General features: G+C 38.4%; 1 pseudogene; it reads right to left on the bottom strand.

Annotated features, from left to right (window-relative positions):
- LOC123821149 overlaps positions 1-22,977 on the bottom strand; it is a 120,938-nt pseudogene that overhangs the window by 78,919 nt on the left and 19,042 nt on the right.

The raw sequence follows: 22,977 nt of genomic DNA on the forward strand, positions 1-22,977 counted from the left end.
AACTGGCTCCTATCCCAAATATACAGCACCACTTTAGCACCATTTTCCAGTAGCCCAGGAGAGGCCTGGGGAGCCACAAGTCTAGGGGATATCATGACTGAAGACAGTAGTAATGCTGGGTCATTAGCAGTGGGGGGTAGATTAAAGTCTGGTGAGTCCCAGACTCACTCGAGTATACATACTCACTGAAGGCCTGGTCATCAGGCAGGATAAAGAGCTAGGAAGGACCTGGAGTGCAACAAGGAATAAGTTACCTTTTTGATCTAATTTGTGTAAACCTTATCTTACCCTCAAACACCTTATTGGGAAGGGTTGGAGTGGGAGGATACATAGAAAGAGGAAGAACTGATCCAGCAAGAAATTAGGGCATTTTAACTTGGATGATTTATCAAAAAGAGAATGTTCTGTACATCAATAGACCAAGACAACTTTAATCACATTCTAAGCACAATCTTCAATCAGATGCAATAAAATCTTTAGAATAACAACAAAATCCTAAAAAATAATGTAGTTTTTGGTATTTACATCTGAATATCAGTTCAAAAATCACCATGATTGTGTCTCTGGTTAGTGCCACAAACAAGAAATAATTTAGTAGGTATGCATGTCCTGAAGAACTGAGAGAGGAGCCCTGGCTGGTGTAGCTCAGTGGATTGAGCTCGGGCTGGGAACCAAAGTGTCCCAGGTTTGATTCCCAGCTAGGGCACATTCCTGGGTTGCAGGCCATAACCCCCAGCAACCGCACATTGATGTCTCTCTCTCTCTCTCTCTCTCTCTCTCTCTCTCTCTCTCTCTCCCCCCCACCCCCCCCCCTTCCCTCCTTAAAAATAAATAAATAAAATCTTTAAAAAAAATTTAATGCATAAAATTAAAAAAAAAAGAACTGAGAGAGGTGAACAGAGTCAGTGAAGCAAGAAAGAGAGGAAAGATCATTTCAGACAGATGGAGAGTAAGTGCAAGATCCCTAAGGAAGGAAGACACAGAGAACATGTAAGGAGTGGAAACATGGCCAGAGTGGTCCTGAGTTAAAGAAGACACTTCTGTGAGTACCTGTGAGTATGGGGGCTGGGAGGAATGGAGCAAGACAGAGTGATGTTGGAGCGTGTGACAGAGAGCTACTGTGAATAAGTGCTAAGTTTAGAATTGTCCATGATTAGCCATTTGATTTTCTCCTCATTGAGTTTTATTTAAAAAAAAATAGACTTTGTATACATTTAAATTGAGGCAATTTCTAATTTCCCATATTTATAAATTTGCATCTGACTTGATACTTAAGTTTGCTTTTCTTGGACATTTCCAAAGTTAGGAACTAAGGATGTGAACACAGTTACCACTTCCACTGCCCCTTAAGTAGCTCAAACATTTGCCCAGGCAGAATTAAAATGAATGTTGAGGGAAAAAGAGTATGCAGGAAGTGGATCTGAGAGCTCCTTTCCTCTTTCCCAGCATCAACCTGCATACACAACTAAGTGCTGCCAAAATCTAAAGGTAGTTTTTTACTCACTGTACCTTGGTGACCTTACAACTACTTGGCCAACGGTGATTTTCTAATCTTGCATCATCCTTGTGTCCACCAGTAGTTACATCTGATCTGTTACTTTCTGTCCTACAAGTACTTCCTGTATGAACCACCCATGCCCTCAGTCAGGCCCCCAGCTTCAGTCCTCCTTTCCCATCATTCCCCAGCTTCCTCTGCATTTCAGGGTAAATGGCTCCAAAAATTCCTAAGCAGCTTCTCTGGAATGATGAAGGGTGAAAACCGACTCCACTATCACACCAGGGGTGTTCACAGTATCACACTGGGTCCCTGGCTTCCTACCTGGAATTACTTATTGGATTAGTAATGAAAAGTTTGTTAAGGTCCACCCTCTCTTGTCTTCCCTACCTCTCTACACATATACATGCAAGCAACATGGACACAAACATGCACACATAGACACACTGGTGGATGTGGATTGTTTGGCTTGAAGAGGGTCATTTCTAAAACATTCATCTGTAGGAATGACTTCACTGTCATGGTTCTGGTAGACAGGTTGCTGAAGCATAATCTGTTCTTCCTACCAAGGTTGGCAATTGATTTCTCCAAACATCAAATGTGGAGAGAGAAATTCAAGGAAACTATCTTGATCATAGGGAGCTGAGGGATGGGGAACAAAGGGTGAGATCCTGTCTGTAGTGAGCCTGTCACAAATTGATGCTAGAAAGTCCAGCCACAGGGTGAAAGAAATAAAAATCAATTAAAGGCCACACCTGAAGGCACTGCAAATGAAAATGCAGAGCAAGAGGCCAGCATGGAACAGGCAGCTGTGTAGACCTGAGAAAGCAGCTAAGCTGAGGTTTTGGGAGGACCTGGGTAATGTGCATGGGCCCAGGCACTCCCCAAGAGGTTTCAGAGAACAAAGCATTCCCCAAGGGAGGTTAGGGCACAGTTGATAGCTGCTCTAGAAGAGAAGGGGCATGACCAGATACTGTAAAGTGGAACAGGAGGGGTCACCAAGATCCCAAATTGTCTGAATTAAGTTGAACATTCTCTTCCCTTTGCTTTTCTTTATGGGGGTTTTCTAAGCACCAAGTGTTCCACTAACAATACACATTCACTTGCTTCTTAGCCTTCTGTGCTCAGTGGGGAATCCACAGTTTAAGAGATTGCAGAGAATTGAGAATACCCACAAGCTCAATCAATGGCCTGAACTGAATTTCAGGATGAATGCCTTGAATAGCTGACAGCATACAGTAGCATTTCAGCCTGGAAGGGGGAATTTGAACAGAGTGCAGGGATGTAATTCTCCATCTATTTTCAAAGTTACCAGTCAGTTCCATTTCAGAGCAAAAAAAAAAAAACCCAAAAAACAAAACAAAAACCAAAAACCAGTAATAAATAGTGAGCCTAAACGGGTTTACCTAGAGATCTTAATAAATAAAAGTTGGCTGGCTCAAAACATACTAGTACAGGTTTGGAGTCAGTTATGAGAGATTGTTTGTTTCCATGAAACATAAGATGTGCATCAGAAACTTGAGACTGTTGAAGCCAGCAGCCAAAAATATGGTTAACAGGGCAATTTGTCTGCATTCAAATCCAAAGCCTCCCCTTTGTGAGCAGTGTGACTTCAGGAACATCATTTAGTTCATATTTGTTCCTCAGTGTATTGATTTGTAAAGTGGACATAATAATGATAATTATGAGTGTATCTTAGAGTTGTTCCACAAGGGAGAGCTCATACCCCTGTGTGAGGGACAAGACATACCTGTAACAAGAACTGACTCAGAAAATCCATATTCTGCTAAAGGTCTTTCCAACCAGAAATGAGATTTGAATGGCAGGCTGTAAGCATGAAGTGGATGTCAGTGTTGGAATGTTCTCTTGAACATGAGGGAAGTCCAAGAGCTAGGAAGAGTCTCATGCATTAGCTGAGGAACATGTGAAGTACAGGTGATTCTTGGGATCAAGGTTTTCATCTGAAGAGGAAAAGTGAGGTCATCCAGACCCTGTGAGTCTAGAGTAGTGGCAAGTTGAGATCAGATCAAGGAAGTTTTGCAAGATAAGTCAGAGGGTTGGGGCACCTTGTCCATTCTCTGCTTTTGGTCACTTTTAGAATTTCAGAAGGTCCTTTGAAAACACCAGTCTCTCCCTTCTACACCAAGGGGTTTCCCAGTCCCTTGAGTCAGAGCTCAAAAGCACACAATTCATTCAGAAAGCAAAGGTGACATCATCAGTCAGAGGGAGAAACCCCTCTTCCCAAATGGGAGCTAAGAACCACAAGGACAGAGATCATCTCTCTCTCTTTCTTGCCTAGAAATTCTCTTTCAAGGACTCAAATGTGGAAGTTATAGATTATATTCACATTAAGCCACTTAGAACAGAAATGTGGGAACTGTGTAGTGAGAGCCTTTGCCAGAAAACCATATTGTGTGCAGCTATCAAATCAACTGTTATTATCTTTCAATTCTAGAATGTTCTTCAGAAAAACAAAATGAATGGAAGTTGTGCTGAGTCTTTTCTGGCATTCTGGATCTCTCTGCAGGTACTCCATGGATAAACTGGTTAGACAGTGTGTCAACAACTGTTTTGAAAAGCATGTTTTCAAAAATAAATTGATTACCTTTTGTACTAAATATACGCTCTTCACAATTAGCCAGATGAAGGAAAAAGAAAAAAAGCCCAGCTTCTCCAGCTTTCAACATGAAAGATGATGTTGCATTACTTATACTTTAACATTTCCCCCAAACTGTTAAACTGCTTCATGTTCCTCATTTTATTTTCACATGCAACTATTCTGGTTATGGGATGGCTGTTTGTTGAATCAGGGAAGTCCTAACTTCTGGGAAATCTGAGTATTCCCAGACCCTCTATTCATGGAAAATAAAACCAGGAGTTTTCTAGCTACTTCAGTTGAGGGTAAAAAGTCAAGGAAAAGTATTGAGAAATACCAGGAACTACCAGAAATGTGCAGAGATCAAGGTAAGTTGTAAAAGGCATAAATTCAGTCCCTCAAATATTTTGAGAAATTTTAAAACTTTCTAGGGAGACTTGACTGAAAGTATTAGCTGATGGGGGGAGGGAGGGGAGCACAGAGGTGAAGAAAAAGAAAAGAGATCAGGAAAAATTAACATAGAACAATCTGCTTCAAGAGTCACAGGGGCTAAATGATACGTGACAGAAGTAAGGCCATTTGGGCATGTTTATCCCACCACTGCTATGGACTGAGAAGGGTAGCCTTTGGAGTGGAGAGAACATAAGAGAGTTCTATGAAGTAATCACTCCCCACTGCATATTCTCTCAAAACACAGGTGTATATAGCATTTTAGAGTTTATATAGCTTTTAGCAGATGCTAACTCATCTGTGATGGAATAACTCTGGGAATTGTAGTAGAAAGATTATCAAAATTGGGAGTTGTCAGTTCAAACACTAAGTTTACAACTCTTCCACATGACTTGGCTCTGTATGTAATAGAAATAAAGATTCCCCTTTCTCCCATAGCAAAGTGTTTAGAAAGTCATGTAACCTAGATAGAGACAGATTAATTCAAGCCAGAACTGTGTCATGGGCCCTGACCCGAGGTAAGTGTTCCCTCCACAGTTGAATAGACTAAAGTTATATGAGGACACTTGCTTCCTTTTATTTGAGAAAGCTCTGGGGGCCTGAGCACTTCCTTGACACCCATGCCTGGCTCCTACGCTCATTCAAGGGGGACGGGGGTTGGACACACTTGCTCTCCATGATGTTATAAACATCTTTTCACGTCCCTCCTGGCCAATGACCATGTTTATCTACTTGCTATTCCTGTACTTGTCTTAGCTTCCAACATGGTTGTCCAGGTCTTGATGTCAGGCCTCTTCTCTGCTCTTTAGATTACACTCTGCCCACTGAGCCCTGTGGACTGCGACAGCCCTTGTCTGGACCTTAGGAGTGAAAACTTAGCAGATTCCTCACCTTTGAAGGATGGATGATGGAATGGTTCACACTGACCTCTCAAAACCTGAACATTGAAGTCAGACTGCCTGCCTCCTGTCCCAGCTCTGAAACTTGGGGCATGTGACTTAGCTTCCTTAACCTGCAGTTTGCTCAGCAATAACATGGGAATAATAATAATAACACTTTTCCTCATATTGTGGAATATACTATGAGCACCATGCCAGGCACATGTTAAAGGACCAATAAATGCTAGACTATTATTAATGTTATTTTCCTCATTACACTATCTTTTTCTGCTTAAATCAAACCATAAAAATTAATATCTAATGGATGCCATGTGGTCCAGGATCCATTTTTTATCCCTCTGACCATCTGTGCATCCCCAGAAAAGGATTTTCTGAAGAATACTAATTTTTTATTTATCTGAATTTCCCCAGACAAGAGCCAGATGGTACTTAATCCACTATACACTATTCCATTGATGTCAATGTAAATATACCTGCATTTATCCCCTGGTGAGTCTATAAGTGCTGCCTAGAAACTCAATCTCCATCACATAGCACAGTTTTGGAAGATAAATCTGCTCATAAGTCTACACTTTCTTGGCTGCTGTCTGGGATACCCACACAAGCTTCTCCTGCCTCTACCAAGGGGAGGCGGCCCACAATGCTTGAACTTTTGGCAGAATTCCTGGTAGATCTTCACACACAATATGAGAAAATGATTAGGGCTGTCCTTTATCCTCATTTTCAACATAAGATGCTGTCATATAAAAAAAGCATTAATAAATTACGAGAAGATAAAAGTCAATAAACGAAGAAAATTGCAATTTTTATCATCTTGAAGAGCAATTATAAAACAAGACTAAATAACTGCCTTTGTCTCTTTTGATTCCAGAGGGAAACTACAAAAGAGAGGGTAAGAAAGTTTTGACTTTTTCATGCAAGAGAAAAGAGTTCTTTGAGAGAGGGAAGGCAAGAAAATGTACTTGAAGCTAGCCTATACTTTAAGGGACAGATATTCTGAGTGAGCATAAGCAATGCTCATGCTAAGATGGAATACCTATACATGTGCTTTTTCAGTGTGGAAATACTCTATGTATTAAGACTTGTTTACAGCAAATAAAAATATTTACACGTCATCAATCAACATAGGTGGGGACATGTCTTATATGGAGAGAGGAATGTCTTTTGAAACCCAAGGATAAGAATGCAGTAGTGGAAGTGACACTTCAAGTTTCTCTTTATAGATCCTTCTTATTTCTCTCTTTCCCTGCAGACCAGATTTCTCCACTTCCAACCACATAATTAAAAACAAAAAGTGGCCCACAATTCTTGAGTTTTATATTATCAGTATTATCCAAACAAAAAGACATGACTTCTAAGTTAGCTCTAAATTTTAATACTTAAAGATAAGCTTCTTATTGGCACAATTTGAGTCAAGTGGCCCAGTTCGTAGCCCAGTCAAGTGCTGACAGGGGCGGAGTTGGAGGTATGGTCACATTGGACAAAATGTCTGCTAGGAGATGACAAGGTGCACATTATGGAGTAAATATCCCCCTACTCTCCCCGACCTAAGGTACAATATTGTAATACTATTCCAAGAAAAGCAGGTAGTAAAGACCTCAAATTGAGACTAAGATTTTATTATCCAGAAGATATGTGTATATATGTGTGTGTTTAGGTTAACAGCTTTTGGGTAAAAAGTTTAGCATATATAAATTATTGTCTATAATATGAACATAAACTGTAAATGTATATGTGTACATACTTTGTGCTTTTTGAGAAATATATATCATTTAAAAAAGTTGTTTTCCCTATATTGTAAAGCCTCTGCCAGCAAAATTTATTAGAGGTAGACAATTCTAAACTGTCTTCTTAAGAAAAAAAAAGTATGTTTAAACACAAAATCAAATCATTGCATGATATTCCACAGTATATAGGTATTTTTTAGAGGTATCATTAAATTAAATAAGAGTTAAGAGGTAATAAGCTGGTAAACAAATAACACTCTCTGAAGGATATGTACAAATTCTCTCAAATTCACATCATGGAGACAGTCCACCTCCAGATAGATGAATTTCTCCTTCTATTGCTGTCCAGGTAGCCCTTAACAAGTCCTTACCCATCAAAAACTTTGCCAGATGCTTTTCATAAGATATTCCCAACTTATTTACCTGTTATTCAGTGGATAGTTTCTCTTGCTCCTTTACCTACCCTATTCTATACTGATGACTTTGAAGAATATCATTATATGTTTATCTCTCCAGTTCCATTTACTACCCATATCCACTTTTTTTCTGAGGCCTGGATGCTGACCTGTATAGACTATTCAATATCTTCAAGTGAATAATGCCAAATGTGCCAGAGATTAGCTGTCCCCTCCCTTCCAGCTCTCCCAAACTGCAGATTAGTCAGCAAAATAAATGTGGTTAGAGTAAGCCACTAAGTTTTGGAGTGGTTTGTTACTCCTTATTAGAGAGCTAGAACATTCCCCTACAACTCTAACTGACACTGAACTCTTGCATGCTCACCTGTTAACCCATGATAAGGAATGAGAATACATTTATGTGTAGGCTCTGACCTATCAAAGCACATAAATTTCCACACTAAATAACCCTAGGAACCCCAGCCTTTATCTGTCCAGTGTCAGAAATGAAGACAAGGCAAGAATAAAAGATGTTGGCCAGGAACTCCACGATCAAGTATATCCAGACTTGAGGACCAAGACAAGGTTTTATATGTATTCAGTTCATTTATGGGTTTAGATGTGGCTGCTTCATGGAATTGGGTAAGGCTATCCAGGAGGCAGGTGTGGAGAGTGGCATGATGGCATTATGTTTGTGCTGACCTCGAGGCAAGACCAGTTCTGAAGGATGGAGCAAATTCCTCAGCATCATTTATTCATATTTGTGCTCTAAATGTGAGTAAATGTGAGTATTGACCTACATTTGTGCTCCAACAGTTGTTTAAAAAACTGCCAGCCTCCAAAATAAATGATATAATTAATGGGGATCGCAGCCATTCAGACTCTTCAATGAAACTGAAGTTCTCTTTGAAAGCAATACACGCTCTTTTCTCAAAGCCTAATTGCTTAAAATCTTTTAAAAAATATTTTGTTCATTTATTTTTAGAGAGGGAAGGGAGGGATAGAGAGAGAGAGAGAGAGAGAGAGAGAGAAACATCAATGTGTGGTTGCTGGGGGTTATGGCCTGCAACCCAGGCATGTACCCTGGCTGGGAATTGAACCTGCGACACTTTGGTTAGCAGCCTGTGCTCAATCCACTGAGCTACACCAGCCAGAGCTTTAAAATCTTAATCATAGTTCTTTAAGGTGGGTAGCAAATGCTGCATGTGGCTAGTATTAATCTTGTATTTCATGTCATGACAAAAAAATACTCTCCTGAACACTAATGGAAAATGAAAAGTAGTCACAATGCTTATTTGCCACCACACATGAATGATGACTAAAACCAAGTATGAATGTAATAGAATTTGTCTCTAGAATTAAATTGTGGGAAAAGAGTTAATCTTCCTTTCAGAATTTTATATTGTCTGCAAGCATATATGGTCCCTGAACTACCCTCTATGTTTTGGAAGCAATGACTGACATGTCATTCAACAAACCGATGTCTTAAGAGATAAATAACTACAAATACATATAAAAAAGATAAAGAGACAATAATAAAAGAAAGTTAATGATCCTTGCACATTGACAGTCAAGCCCAATGTTGTCTTCTAAGTTTCCACTGAAAGCTTTGGTCCCCAGATAGGAACTTGATTGTACTAAAGATAACAGGTAGTGAGAAGCATGAACCATGTCAACAGGTGTGACCTCTATGATGTTCAAGTATAGCGAGAGTGAAGAAAGGATGTGAAGAAAAAGGAAGAAGAGGAAACTAAGAGAAACAGAGAAAAAAAAGGAAAAGGGAAAGTAAGAGAAACAAAGAACATCTAGAGCCTGTCCTTTTGACAGGTGCAGTTTGCTGTCACCATTTTCCATTCAGAGAGTCCTGGATTTGAATCCCCTCTTCCATCTACTAACTAACCTTAGGACAGTCACTTTAACTGCATGATCCTGATCTCTGGACCTGTAGAACAGAGTTAATAAAATATTGCGTGGTTGCTGAGAGATAAACATACAGAGCAGTGCCTAACCCCAAATGTGGTCTGAGTAAATGTTGGCTCACTTTCACTATTTCCCAATATTTGTTTTCTTTAAACTTCTTACTATAGAGGAAAGCAACAAACTAGCCAACACGCCAAGTGTTTCAGCAAGAGTTCCTAAGTAAAGGTTTTTCCTGGATCTTTCTAGTAACACACAGTTTCCTCTACAGAAAGATGTACTTTTGAGATGACCCTGAGGAAGTCTGTGAAGGAGAAGGTGAGTCATCTTTTCATCTGATGGCCATCAGGATCTGACTGGGTCATCACCAGAGCCACCCAGTCTAGCATTTTACCAGTCAAATCAGCTTGGTTTCTCTAACAGCTCAGCATTTCACACTAGGCCATGTATGTTCAGCTTACAACATATAGACAAAGATTTTCTGCTTGCCCATATTATGTAGAGTTCCTTAGGCTCACAGTCCCATATTGAAATACAATTCACTAGGAACTAATACTTTTAATCAGCCAATTTCTGAGTTAGTTCCCTTTGATTTCACACTCTGGATATCAGGGTGATTGCTAATAGACCTCTGTGTTGGAGACTCAGTTCTATCTTCAGGAGTGAAGATTCTATTTCATCTCAAAGACTAAAAGAGTTGTAGGATATTTAACCACATAAAGAGTTCTTTTCCATCATCAGAGATCCACTTGGCCTGAGGTTAGGTAGACCTCTCACACTCTAATCTGGAGTCTGAAAATCAGTGCAGCACCCCTTAGCCTACATTCATAGCTCCCTCTTGCTTTGCTCTCAATCCAGACAGGTTGTGTGGATTTTAAGGCTCAAGTCCCTGACTTTTTGTTCTCTGTATTTGTCCCCTTTGGATGTGGTAGATGTTTGTAAGTTTATCAAATAATTGAACCCCCTAAGGAAAGTGCTATTTTGCTGAGAAAATACATCTCTTCCTGATCACAGTAAGCTATTTTCTGTGGAAATTAAACTTTACAATAAGTTCAGAGTAACCTGTACTGAAAAAGAAAAAAAAAAAGGGAATCAACTTATTCTTTGGAAAGGAAAAGAAAAAGGAAAGGGAAAGGGAACACATTTTGTTGAGTATCTACTACATGCCAGATAAGGTAATAGGAAATTCAAATAGGTTAGTTTATTAAATCCTCACAATAGAACTAGTGATTTGTGGTTGAAACTAGAGATTAGACTAAAAATAAGGGGTAAAAATAAATTTGTATGTTGAATCTCCTGAATGTGACAGTTGTTTATTCAGAATGTCCTGATGTTACACAGAGCATGTCATATAGAGTGAGCCTAGCATTCACAGACCTCATATCCCAAGTGTGACTTCTACCCTTGCTAAGAGAGAAATGTCAGCTACCCCACAGAACAGCTGGAAAGATGAAATGAAATAACATGTTAAAGGGCTACAGCAATGCTTGGGTAGGTGATCATACTTTTTCTTTTTGCCTTTTAAGATGAGGATTTTGACAGTATTGATAAATCAGTTCTATTTAAACTGTTGGACTTGTGTAGTTCCAGGTTAGAGTGCCAAAGATATCTGAACTAAAAAGGAAACACCAATACCACACAATGAATGGTATGGGGTGAGAGAAAAGCAATGTACCTGGATATTGCTGCTTTCTATAAACTGAATTGATTTAGTAAGCAACTTTAATTTAAAAAAGGTTTGTTTTTGTTTTTTTCCCCCTCCTGTAAAAATCAGGAAGGATCAAAGAAAGGAGAGAATATGTCATTGAAAATAGATTAAGTGATTAAAAAAACAGACAAAAATACAGGAAAAAATAAATTTGCATTTTGAGTGTCCCAAATGGGATGGTTGCTCTTTTGGAATGGCCTGATACTGTAGCAAGCAGGTCATGTAGGTAGGTCTGACATGTACTGAGTATACATCACAGGACTGATTTTCAACCTTGCCCTCTGAAGTCCCAGATTTCATACCCAGGGGTTCTCACAAAACTTGTCCTTCATTCTTTGTGGTTTTGAGGACACCTGCATGAAAGCATAGACTCTGCCTCCTGCTGCTTTGTCACTACCTGAAGTCACAGGATAGCTGAAACCATGGCAACACCTTAGCTATAGCTAACCTGGGGTTACAAACTCTCAGGTAAGAAACAGGAGACAGACACATATTAAACCAAAATAAACCTAAGGAAAAATGACTTTAAACATATCACCCCTCAACCTCAGACCTCAACAGATTATAAATCAGCAGCAAGGAGGCAAAGAGGAGAGAAAATTTCTTGTTAAGCATCTCTTGTGCACCAGATACTATGCTAGAGCATTGCCTAGATTTTTAATATAGTTCTGAAAATAATCCAGTGAGGAATGTATGATTATAAACCTCGATTACTAATGAACAAATAGAAGTAATAAGTCTTTAGGTAACTTGCCCAGTGTTCCAGTCAGGTAAGTGTCAAAGATGGAATTTGTACCAGCTCTGTCAGATTCTGATTTCACCATGGAAGTTTGGTCTCCAGTTCATGAATATTTCCCCTGTGACATTTCATTTCATGAGCTGCCATTTCTCTACCCTATCATGGAACCCTTCTCTCCTTCAGAGAACTTTTTGTCCCTGTTTGCATTTGCATTTGTCCTAGGAATCTAGTCTGGAAGACTCATGTCATGGTCACAGTTTCCATGCCCCAAGGCCCATACTTTGTCTTTAAATGAATATCTAAGGACATCTCCATCCAAAAAAAAAAAAAAAACCTATTTAAAACAAATTTATCCATTTTATATAAAAGAAAAAAATAGAGACTTAAGAGGTTAAAACATGAGTGGAAAGCCAAGATGCCAATGTTGAAGTCATTGAGTGTTACCTTCTGGCCTAAACTTGGCAAGTGTCCATAGTCCCACTGGGAAGTGAGAAAGACTACAAGAAACAAAAAAGGGACACATGTAGAGACTCTATCTTTTCCTCTTCCTGTTTCTGATTAAAACAGTGGAATTCAAGCCCTGGCTGGCGTAGCTCAGTGGATTGAGCTGGGGCTGCGAACTAAAGTGTCACAGGTTCGATTCCCAGTCAGGGTACGTGCCTGGGTTGCAGGCCATGACCCCCAGCAACCGCACATTGATGTTTCTTTCTCTCTCTCTTTCTCCCTTCCTTTCCTCTCTAAAAGTAAATAAATAAAATATTTTTAAAAAATAGTGGAATTCAGTACCTGGAGACCTCTAGAATTAAACTCTGTGCTATGAGGTAGTGCTATATGACATTTTTATCTTCCTCTTTGTGTTATTCTGTGTTTCCTTAAATTTTTATAATCTTATTTATTACTTTTATAACTGTAGAGAAAACTTATATTTTAAAGGAACAAAATATTGAATTTATACTAAATAAAGTATGGTATACACATTCAGCAAACCAGACACATGGTTGTTGTCAGTTTAAATAGACACCAGAAAGGGCTTGGCTGGTATTTTTAATGAACTAGCCACAATATTGTTATTTAAATGTGATTTAGTTTCAGGACTTGTGGAGATGAAGGCTGACCCTGGAACTTGGCACATTCAAAATCTCCTTCACTTCAAGGACCCTGTATGGAGCACTTGAAATTTTTCTACACATCAATTCAAAACACCTGTTCCTGTGCATAACAAAGCCCAGAATTGAAAGTACTTTCAGCTTCTGGGGCCATTGGGATCTCCTGTTAGGAGATCATTGCAGCTTGTAGGTAAAAATATCAAGGTATACTAAAGGAAGAAAAAAAATACACTCAGCATACATTACTTCTATTTACCATGGCTGTGCTGCTCTGTGTTCTAAAATCAAATATCTAAATGTTAAGCACAATCTTTCTATCAGCATGAAACAGGGACCATGGCACCAGTGATCTTTGTCTATGCTCTAGCCATTCTGCTTAAGGAGATGCTACTGAACAATAACCAGAGGAAGTGAGAAATGTATCATGAAAAGCAATGAGGGAATGAGGTAAACTATACTCAGTTACATTTAGTATTTGATCAGTTCTTAGTATTCTCAGTTCTGCTTACTATCTGCAATTGTTTCTAACTTAATGTCTCACCTTTCCCCTTTTTATTCTATATAATAGCTCCTGTCTTTTTTATCCTATTGTCTGTTATTGAGAATATGTTTACTTAAAAATTAAATTCATAAGCATCGATGAAAGAAATATCTAATGCCACGTTTGCCTTCTTTGGTCTGTGAGCCCTTCAATGATTTCTTTGTTTTCTGGAGCCCTGACTTCTTCCTCATACCAGCAGAAGCCCACAGTGATTGATAGGATGGTTGCAAATACCACTGGGCTCATAGACTACAGCCTTAGTACTGAAATGCTAAGCCCACCTTTGCTCAATCACTGTCTCCTCTTTGTGCCTGTCTATGTCTTCTCTTGCTGCTTTTCCACACTGAATATTAAGGTGAATATACCAACTTTTACCTAAAGCAAAGACTCTTTTTGTGAAATTTCTCATATTTAAATCTGTATAATCAAATGATATTAAGGAAGAGTTTGAAGAAAATTATTCAAGGATCAGGACCCCATAGCTAAAGTCCAGTCCTAGGGGTAAGATAGGAACAGCTGGGAAAAATAGGTGAAGATCAGGAATCTAAGAAAAATCCAGCTTCTTGGGTTGATCTCACACAGTGGAGACTTTGGGAACAGCACACAGAGGACAATTGGTGGGTATATGAATGGCAGGTTCCAAAAATATTCTATAATCCTTTCAGTACATGGACAGAATAGCATATGAATAGTCAGACATGTATTCCTTAAAAAGCCATGCCTCTTATTGATTTATTGCATACTGGCTTCCCATTTAAGTCATTTAATCTGCTCTGAGAAACTAATCTGAGACCTGTATATGTTTTTGCTTTGTTAGTAGGCACAACATTAAATTTTAACAGTAGAGTGTTTTGGAGAGTGATTGCAAGGTAAAGAAAGGAAATTTGCTTCCTGGTTCCAGTGTGCTCCTTAAGCAGACTCCTATAGAGTGTGTGGCTTCTCTGGGTCTAGCTGTGATCGCACACAGGACTTTATAGCTGTGGGTACAATTTCTGTAGCATCAGAGGCCTGCAGTGCTCAGCAGACAGCAACACCTGAGCTCCCTCTCAAATGCTCCTCAAGTGGTTTTATAAAAGACTGCCTCTAATGAGATACCTCCCTGTGAACAGCTTTCTGGAAAGTTCTGGAGGGTCAGATTCAGCAAGTTATTTAGATATGTCACCATGGAACTTGTTGACTTTCAGTGAGCTTGGTTGTGTCTCCCCAATGACAGAAGAATTAACATACTTTTATTCTGTACTACTTTCCCCTTTAAAACAAAACCAGGTACTTGAGTTGTTTTATTATTCAATTGAAAATGTAAATGAATGGAAATATATGAAAATTATTATGATTTTTTTTTGTCATGGGATCAAGACATGGCATTTCCTTTAGGGAAATAAATAATGGAAAAGTGTAAGGGAATAGACAGTAGAATATCTGAGATAGAAGGAGATGATTGATTCCAATGACTTCATTTTTTAATGAGGAACTAGATTAAAGAGACTTTTACAAAGGCACACAATGAATGAGGTTAAGGCTGCCTAAGTTATCACAGTGATCTTTTAGGAAGTTATTTAAATTCCACAGGTGTTTTTAAAATTCAGCTAGGAGTAGGAACCATAGGTCTAGATCACAGGTGGCAAACACAAGACCCGAAGGTCTAATCCGGCCCTCTACCTTAGTTTATGCGGCACCTTGTTTCTACCTGGCAGCAGCACCAAGCTCTCCCTTAAGTCCTAAGGAGTAGTTATATTTATATAGTCCTAAAGTTACATTCGGCCCTTTGAAGGCAACCTCAAAGCTGATGTGGCCCCTTGTAAAAATGAGTTTGATACCCCTGGTCTAGATGGAAAAGACAAACCATACACAGGTATAGAAAAGGAGGATGTTCAATGGATTTCCAGGCATCTCGTTTATTTCAGGCACTGACTGGGGACCAGATCTACAACCCAGGCACGTGCCCTGATCAGGAATCTAACCTGCGACCTTTCAGTTTATGGGACATTGCTCCAACCAACTGAGCAATACTGGCTGGGGCTAAAATACTTTTAAATTGATATATATTGTCAATATTTTACAAGGCTAAATCAAGATACTGAGGAAAAAGAACACTATTTAATGTTATAATATTTTTATAAAAGAAATGATATTTAATTTATAGAATATAGAAATAACACAATATTTAAATAATCATTTCTTTAAATTCCATAAAATTTTTTCATAAAAAGTAACCGCATAATAATTTTTTCCTAATTTTTATTTAAATCATCACAAAAAGACACTGGTCCATAAGTTTGGGAGGCAGTGCTATCCACTTGTTGGAACCCATAAGGAATTTGGTTGGAAGATCATTTATATAGTAATTTTATGTATATCTATACCATGATGCTTCATAATTCACTTCCTTTTAATTCTTAGGTAAGTATCCTCTGTTCACCTGGGGTCTTCCCATGAACAAAGGTATCCCATACATTATTCTCAGTTTTAAAGATGGTCAGACTTCATCAATTTATTGTAACATGTTTTCAGATTAACCTTTGGTTATAAGGAACCTGTATTTTTTAGCAAAAGAGGATGTTTGTTTCAATTAAATATGTGGAATAGGGTTGGTATTGACTTGGAACTTTTAAGCTCTGTTTATTTTATGGGACTTTATAATCTTTGTACATAAAAAAATATGAGATTGAAGAAAATGTTGAACATAAAATGAAAAAAAAAGTTTACTTCAAATGTTTGCTACACAGAAAGTCCAGCCTTCAGGAAAACTGAGCTCTCTGAATAAAAAATACATTGGCCCTGGCTGGTGTGGCTCAATGGATTGAGTGCTGATCTGCAAACCAAAGGGTCACTGGTTTAATTCTCACTCAGGACACGTGCCTCGGTTGTGGACCAGGTCCCTAGCTGGGGGTATGAAAAAGGCAACCACACATTTAATGTTTCTCTCCATCTTCCTCCCTTTTTCTCTCTCTGAAAATAAATAAATAAAAATAAAAACTACATTGAGATTCTGGAGGAAAAAAGAAGTTGTAAACAGCAAAACATAAGTTACCATATTTTGCTGTGTGTGTATAATGTGCTCCTGTGTATGATGCACACCCATGTTTTTGTGCACATTGTATACAGGATTATTATACCCATTATTGTACCATGGCATATAATCATTATACCCATGTATGATGCATATCCTTGTTTTTCCCTCAAAAATTTGGGCAAAAAAGTACATGTTATACACGGCAAAATGCAGTACTTTTTAAAAAAGATTTTATTTATTTATTTTTAGAGAGGGAAGGGAGGGAGATAGAGAGAGAGAGAGAGAAACATCAATGTGTGGTTGCTGGGGGTTATGGCCTGCAACCCAGGCATGTACCCTGGCTGGGAATCAAACCTGCGACACTTTGGTAAAATACAGTACTTTTTATAATTATTATATCTACAGGGGTTGGTATGTGTCTGTAGATGTAAGTATTGCAAAAGTCTAAGATAATGCTTTTTTCCTTAGGGAATCAGAAATATACAAGGGGGATCCAAAAAACAACCAGATTTATCTCCTGCAGGGTGGCCCCTTATAGTGAAGGCTTCCACCAATGAGGTAAGTGTTCTAGGAATGTATCTGTATCAGTGTACCAGCTGGAGTTGTTGTGAGAGGCTGTGCTTACCTTAAGTGAATTTTTTGAAGACTCTTTTAATGCATTTGCCCATTTCGTGGTGGGTGATTTACAAGAACACCTGCCTACACCATACTGAATATCTAGCAGTTTTTGACCAAAACCAGCATGACTCCCATACTTCACCTTCCCTATTCACCTGATTTCTACCCAAGAGACTTTTTTTTTGTTTCCCTGGATGAAAAAAGTCCTTAAAGGGAAACATTTTGCCAATGTGGAAGAGGTGAAACAAAAACAGCAGAAGCACTAAAAGGCATCAAAGTCAGCGAGTTCGAAAACTATTATAGCAGTGGGAAAAACAACTTGATAGGTGTATTGCATCAAATGGAGAGTACTTTGAAGGTGACTGAAACATATAAGAATAAATACACAATGTTTTATAACTAAAATCAAGGTTGGGTCCCCCCTTGTATAGGAAAGGGGCTCAAAGCAATATTTATTTTGGAGACTAGTAGTACCTAAGATGTTCTTGTATTTTGAGGTTTATCTGTTAATGAAAAGTTTTTTATATGATTACACTAAATAATAAACACACTTATACAAAACCAGGACAAAATGTGTCTTGCTTTTTCTTCTTTCTGTTACAGATCTCCCTAACTATGAATTACTTATTTCAGGATTTCTTATTTTAAATTCCTGGAATAAAACTATAATTGACCACATTCACTTCTGCATTCATGTGAAGTCATACAATAGTCTATCCCACTATTTTATTGCCCTAGGGTGAAGGCTCAGCTTTAGTTAAAATAACTGTAGAACACGTAGCCCATGGGTCAGAAAGAAAGGCTGAAGAGCAGGCAGATTCCTTTAAAAAGGGGTATGGGAGGCAAGTAATAAAAATACAGATTTTAGTACAGTAGTTTCAGCCATTGTCAGCATTGGCCTAAACTCATTTGGTCTCTCAGGCAAATCAGAAATTTTTTCACCTACCCCATTAGTCTTCCCAGGTATTTCAGAGTCCCATAGGGACAATGGTAAAAGAGAAGAGGTCAGGAAACTCTAGCTTAGATACATATACACAGTAGGACTGAATTAGATTTATCTGCTATGTAATATCAGAAAAGAATTTATATCTGATTCTTTGTCTTAAACAAATTTTGGATAATCTAGGCTAATTAAGGTCATGATTAGTAATCTGAGAAATAAAGACATAAAGTAACTAAGTACATGAGATTTTTAGAGTACACATAAATTGATGAAGATGTGCTAATGATGTGATATCTGTTAGTGTGTCAATAGTTGTTGAAAATACTTTTGTTTTTCTAATTAGCAAAACATTAATTTTATGAGACATCCCAATGAAGCTCTGCCTTGTAGATGCTTGACAGATGCCAAAGTTAGTTGCCATAAGGTCTCACTGATGAAATTTGCCTGAGCCCTTCTTTTAATATTGTAGGAAGTTCAGAGAAGCAAGAATTAACATTCTTTATGAGTTTATGTAGGTATTTTGGGAAAATTGCTGTTACATAACCAATAGTAAAATGAAAGTCAAGTGTTAATGGTAATTGAAAAAAATGCAGTATGCTTACAAAAATTAAACCACAGACTGACAGTGAGAGAAGCTGTTAGATGACTGTTAGTCCTAGCATGTACCTGCGTAGTGGTGTAAAGTTGGTAACACGCTTATCCTCTCTGAGTTTCCAGTTCACAAGCAATGAAACAAGAACAAAGAAACAAGCAAATGAAAAGAAACTTTTTCATATTGAATGCACTACATGGAGAATTTTCCTATTCTTTATGAAAAAGGAGAAAAGGTGGGGAGAGTACACAAAATAGACAAGAAAATTACTGAACAATAAATTGGAGAATAACAAATGAAAGGTGAACAAAGGCAAAAGGAAAACAGAAAAATAGGAGAGGAGAGACTCAGACCTTATATGTGTGTGACTTTTCCCAGACTCAAGACAGTGGATGCCCAAGGCCAGTAGTCCTGATGGAGGTCCAGGCTCCTGCACACATTAGCTTTTTGACCACAACCAAGTTTCACTAATGCCACTGAGACCTCAGTCCCCTCATTTATATATACAAATTTTTAGATGACATGATTAACAAGATACCTTCCTGATTCATGATGTAGCTTTATATAATTGTAAAAGGAAAGGATTTCATTTTATTTGCCTTAAGATCTCAGATACCAACTGTGCCTCTGCAGTAGTGAGATGCAAATAAACCCAAAATGGTTTCATGGCAAAAATACACGTATATTTATGGATACCCTTCAATATCTCATATAGTTTCATCTGCCAATAAAATATCAAAACTGCAATTTCTGTAATGCTCTGTTTTCTTAACCGAGGAATGCATTTACCAGAGAGGCAATGCTTGGATCTGAACATCAGGTGAACTCTGTGAACAGCCCCCCAGTTTATCCTGAACAAAGCTAGACCCTTGCCCCAGATAAGCCTGGCTTAGGTATGAGAGTAGATTCAGTGCAATCACATGGTTATGCTTTCTAGGGCTTTGGAGACTTTTGTGATATATGGAAGATCCCCCTCAATGTTTTTAGGGCCCGGGACTGGCTAGCAGACTGCATCTGTGGCAATGCTGAGACAGCAGTTTGGCACTCACAGACAGATCTGGCTCCAGTTTCCAGCAAATAACATCTGCCCTGCTGTTTAGCTTTATGGAGTTACCAGTTTCATGAGGCAATGCTATTTAAGTCTCTAAGAAACTCTTATGTAGCAACCTGGTAGAAAACAAAGGGAGCTCATGTTAGTGAAAGTGACTGGGTTCAGATCTCAGTCAGTTGTTCATGAGCTGAGAGACCAATAGCCAATCTCTGGATATCTCAGAATCTTTCTCTTCATCTATAGAGTGAGACTAATAAATAGATATGCTCAATTTGCCTTCCAGAATTTATGTAGTCTTAAAAGCCCCTCTTGAGGGCAAAAACAGAGACAAAAAAGCAAAAATTTTAAAGCAGTAAGGAAAAAGACTAAGACTACATGTTCAGTTAGAATAAACATTTCAGACACCTAACCATGGGGTACACTGTCAACACTCACTAGTGCTTACACATGAATTTCCTCTTCTCTACATACATACACTTTTTTCATTCCAGCACTACTTTTTCCTCTTCAGCAACACAGTTTCTCTTTTTGAGTTATTATCACCTTTAAGGACAGTATCAGATGTGGAGAAGTGTGAACCTTGCTGAAGGCACTCATGACCTATCCAGCACCACCATCTAGGTCTGTCATTGTAATGAGTGTTTATGTGGATGGTAATTATATTTAACCTTTTTAGCATTCCTAGGAGTAGCCTAGTAGTACCCACTAAATTTCCAAATTTACAGATAAGAAAATTTTCCCACAATCACAAGTGCCTGAAAATTTCCTCAGGCTCCTCTTCATTACCCTCTTCCTATTCGCTCCTATTCTTCACCTCCATGTACACCTTCACTCTGTATTCTATCTCTAGCACCCTTTCTTTACTTTTCTGTGTTGAAAACATCCATAGACTTCTTTTGGCTTCTTGGCCATTGTTTTTTCTCTAAGGCCTATTCGTTCCTCTGATTTCTGGATTCCATTATAGTCTTGGATTTAAAAAAAGTTGTCTATTCCAGTCTTGAAACCATGAGGTATACTAGTGAAACTTGTGTATTCTGTCTCTCCAATTGGAGCTTTGACCTCATTGCTTAATCAGTAATAATTACCATATCTTGAGGGCACTTAATCTATATCATTTCATTCAGATGTTATAATAACCCTACAAGCAGGGTACTGTTATTTTACCATAGTTCTTTAATCCTGATATAGCTAATGAATTACAGAGTGAAAATCCTAATCAAGGTCCATATGGAAATAGGATAGTAAGAAACTAGGAAAATTCTTTGGTAAGTGAAATAGGAAAACGGAGACAGAGAGCTGAACACAATGACTGAACAATTACAAGCAGGTGCAGATGGTCACTAAGGCAGAAGGCCTTGAGTGTCTGAAAGAGGGCGAAACTGGGAAAACAGGGACCTCACCCCCACAGTAACCTCTCCTCCCTGAAGATAACATCTAAGCTTCAGTTTTATTTCAGATCCAGGTCCAGAACAGAAGTAAAACCAGGTGAGTGAACACCGGGAGTCACTACATTTATGACTAAAGACATCCTGCCCTGTTATGGACCAATCAGTAGAGACAATGGCCCCGAAAGGGCACACCTGGAGAACTGATGGGTATTCTGTTGAAACATTCACCTGAGACCTCTCCTAAGATTCCTGCTTGCTAGAAAGACGTAAAAGCCTTGAGACAAGGGATCCAGTGCATGCAGTCTCCCTTTGGAGTGCAGCCCACACCATTCCCTTTCCTTTCTTCTCCCCCCACTTTCCCCCACAGGCACATATCTCCTAAACTCTAAGGCAATGGATGGTAGCTGCTCATCCCAAGCTAATCCCCTGAACCTGTCCCTGAGGACTCCCATTTGTCTAGCTTCTCAGTGAGCTAAGGCAACCCATACTAGACTCTCCAGTTGCTTCTTCTATGCTAAGGCCTTCCTTGTTTCACTGTTTGCAGCTTTAATAAATGCATCCATCCTCATAGTCATCTGGACTCATGTTGTGAAATCTTTCCTACATGAAGTCAAGAACCCACACACTACAGCTGGCCCCATGAAGACCTGCACGGCCAGGCCCCTGTCCAGTAACATAATGACACCAGATTCTACCAATAACCTTTATAATATGCTAACCCTAACCTTGTTTATCCTGATTGCTGATCTCACTCTATATTATTATCCTTTTATTCTATTCTGGGTCTCAATTAGAATCAAGATGGCCACAAAGTTGATTCTGGTTAATTCATACCTTTCTCACTTAATAATTTTATTTTAATTCCTCTATTTCTGCAAATTAAAATACTAAAAGTTGCAGTTCCTAAAAGCCCCTAGTAACAAGAAAAACTACTTATTAATTACCTACAGTATAAATGGTGTCCCCTCGATAGTAACTCTGTGTGGCAGACCTAAGAGTTTAAGCAGTGTGCCTGGTGTGACAAATCATGGTACAATACTATTATAGTAGCTACTGGGGATAGAGGAGAAATTCTATGATAATTTTTTATTAGGAGGCTTCTCAAAGCTAGGCAGTCATCTTTCACCATAATTTGAAGGAACTATTACTGCCCCTGCTGCTATATATATTGATGATTCTTTATTGCCCACTGGTTGAGACCACCAAAGTTTCTGTCACCAGAGAATGTGATAAAAATCATTTATAAAGCCTTTTAATTTGAGAAAAATTCAATGTATTTATATTACAATATTGCCAAGGCCAAGAATTCCATATTTTGAACTTCAATTGTTGAAAATGTGATGAAAACACCAGAACTACAGATTCAAGAAGATTAACAACCTCCAAATGCAAAAATTATGAACCAAACTACATTCAAACATATCATAATTAAGGCGCTCAAAACCAATGATAAAGGGAAAAATTTAAAATTAGCCTTAGGGAAAAAAGAACATGATATACAGAGGGAGAAATAAAAGGATGAGTGCACAGTTTTTCTTCAGAAAAAAAAATTATGAACAAGAAGACAGTGGAACATGCTGCAAGAAAAAAATTGAAACTTAGAATTCAATACTCAGTGATGATGTCTTTTGAAAATAAATGTGACCACTACACTTACTGAATGGCTAAAATCTGATAATACTAATGTTTAGAAAAAAAGTGAAGTCATAGGAACTCTTATCTATAGCTTATTGAACTTCAAAATGGTGTAGCCTCTTTCAAAGACAGTTTGCCAATCTTTTACTAAGCTAAACATAATC

Source organism: Phyllostomus hastatus, unplaced genomic scaffold (genome assembly GCF_019186645.2).
Source record: "Phyllostomus hastatus isolate PE091 unplaced genomic scaffold, TTU_PhHast_1.1 phas_contig_38, whole genome shotgun sequence".
Lineage (NCBI taxonomy): Eukaryota > Metazoa > Chordata > Mammalia > Chiroptera > Phyllostomidae > Phyllostomus > Phyllostomus hastatus.